Raw genomic sequence first — 2,894 nt, forward strand, 5'->3', positions numbered from 1 at the left:
TGCAGCTGCCAAAATAATTTCCCTAAATCACCAGTCAGCCAGAACACATCACTTGCCTGTTCAAAAGCAATCAATGGCTCCTTACTGCCTCCAAAATAAAATCGTTTGGCTTTTAAAACTTTACACAATGTGTCTTTATATCATCTAGGTACTTTTTATTCTCCCTACTTTGCATTCTGTCTCCTGTCTCTATATCTTTGAAAAGATGTTCTGCATGAATGTACTTCCTTCTCACCTTTCTCCACAAGTTTGCCATGTTCCACTTCCTATGGAAAGTTTTTCCTAATCTCCCTAGTTACTAATGCTCTTTTGCAACTCAAATTATGTATATACCTATCTGTTTATACCTTTTGACCCTCCATTATAAGGTTCCTGAGTGGTATTCCCCCCATCATTTTTGTCTTTATTTCCCCAGTTATGTGCACATGATAGGTATTTAATAAATGTTGGATTGGTAAGACAAAGGACCAAGAAGATTATAATGTGGAAAGTAAATGATCAAATTGGGCCACTAGATCAAAACGGCCAAAAAAAAAAAAAAAAAAAAGAGAACAGAGCAAGGTTGATAAAAAGGTAAGAGGCTAAATTAAACTGATAATGAAAAATATATTTGTGGAAAGCAACTACATCAGGAAAAAATGGAAGGGCAGGAGTCAGCAAGTAGAAAATTTTGGAGTTCAAGTTCTTTGAAGTAATTTTCAGTGATGAGATCTAAAATATGATGACCCTGAGGGGTAGATGGAGTTGAAGAGACTGAAGACTAAGAAGTTAAAGAAACTGTAAGAACCAAGAATTAGAAGGATTATTAACATAAATACTAAAGTCTGAAGGGCAGAAAACAATGGAGAAAAAGTCTAAGTATTAGGGTGGTAAAATTAGAAGTGATCCTATAGGACATTAGCAAGGACTCAGAGTCTGACATGAACTTCAGGAGGAAAGGCTAAGTGATAATAAACACATTTTGTAGAAGTACCATCTTTTGAGTTGGTGACCAGGAAAGCAAGGCTTAATTCCCATTTTTGAGGTTGCTGGAACTTGTCTTTTAGTGCTAGAAAGAATAGGAATTAGTTAAGTGCCCATCTAATTATGAGTAAAGAAACCCCAAATGTGCCACTCAGGAGGTTTCCTAATTCATTTCATTCACTTCCCCTTGACCAATCTGTTTCCTGTCAGGCCTCAAACTAAGAGGGGAGTAGAAAGTATAAAAAGGACTGCCAACAAGAATATTAAGAACTCTGGAGGAAGTCAGGTCTCAATTACATGCCAGGAGATGGAAGAAATTAGAGAAAGAGATTGAAGATGAGAGGAAAAGGTAGGAGGGGTTCAGAGGAAAAATAGGTCAATATATATATAAATGATAGGTTATGTTCAGTCTCCTGGTTCAGGGATATTCCCATTCACCTGGGGAATCTCAGGGAAAGGTTAACTTTGATGGAAAACATATATCCTACTTTTTATAAGGAATCATATTTCATAAATACTATTACTATTTCCATCAATTAGTAGCCATTATAGAGCACATGTCTTTCAACTTGAATTCTTAAAAACTTCTAGTCTCACCTAGAGAATCTGGAACAGTTATAATCAATTCTCTTTTCACATCATTTGGCAAACTTTTCAATTTTTTTATTCACTCCCCCCCATACTGCAATCAGAAGGGAAGAGGCTAGTTTGTAGCTTCTGAATATGGGATCAAATTACTTGCATGTAACTCATGGCTCAAAACTTTGGACTACTTCCCTTTGTGAAAAGCCTCATGCTCTTCTACAAAAATCTCATTTCCATTTTTCAATTCAGATTAAGCCCAGAGTGCCAGAACAATAACTCTGCCCAACAATAACTCTGCCCGAGGATATGATGGCTTGAATTGCCCTTTTTAGTTCGAGTAACAAGCAGTATCTTTGAGTTTTCTTTTTGTAACACTTAGCACAGTGCCTATCCCATATTAGGTGCTTCGCAAATATGGGATGATTGAGATCTATTTTGTTTTCCCTCAGGGCATAATAAGTGTTCTAGGGAGTTTTTTGTTGTTGATTATGGAGACATTCATAGTATGCATATGCCACAGGATACTAAGAAAATACAAAAGGAAACACATGGTATACATCAAATTCAATTTATTAAACCATTCTTACCCAAAAACATTTGAATTTGCTACTTTAAAAATAACACAAAAGTACAAAATTGTAAAACTCTTAAAATTACATTAAAAAAGCGCCTTAAAAAACAGTTCTTTAAGTTTGATTAAGAGAAGTGGCATAAGAAAAAGTAACATGCAAAAAAAGGGTGGAAAATGAACATTGATAAAAACAAGTTATTCTTATAAGCTACATTAAATGTAGAGAAACTGTGAATTACATCTTTACTAATACTGTTCTAAGCGGTATTTCTGTGGAGTACTAGAACAAAAAATATGTGTGTACATACACACATATATGAAATAAATTAACTTGTCAAGTTGCTAAAGATGCTAAACAAATTCTAAATTTTGACTTGAATATTGCACCTTTATCTTCAGGAAAAGTCAAGTTACCATTTCATATCAAGAAATAAAAAGGAAGAATAAATAAGCTGAATATAGTTGTACTGCAATTATCTTTTGTAATCCAGTTCAAACATTCAAATACCAATTAGTTTTCCAATTATCATGCCATATGATGTAATTTTCAACAAATTTTAAAAGCTACATATAAAGTCATGAGTGAATTTTCAAATTCTTAACCTCTTAAGTATACATCATATGTGAATATGCAAATACTATCATAACAACACTGCAGGCATGATATGGGAGGACTGTATTCTTTCTTTAGTTTTTTCTTTGCCTCTTTTCTTCCATAAGACTAGCAACAAAATTATTATAAATAAGCACACCTCATTTGGCAATTCTGAATTTC

Source organism: Gracilinanus agilis, chromosome 4, assembly GCF_016433145.1.
Source record: "Gracilinanus agilis isolate LMUSP501 chromosome 4, AgileGrace, whole genome shotgun sequence".
Classification (NCBI taxonomy): domain Eukaryota; kingdom Metazoa; phylum Chordata; class Mammalia; order Didelphimorphia; family Didelphidae; genus Gracilinanus; species Gracilinanus agilis.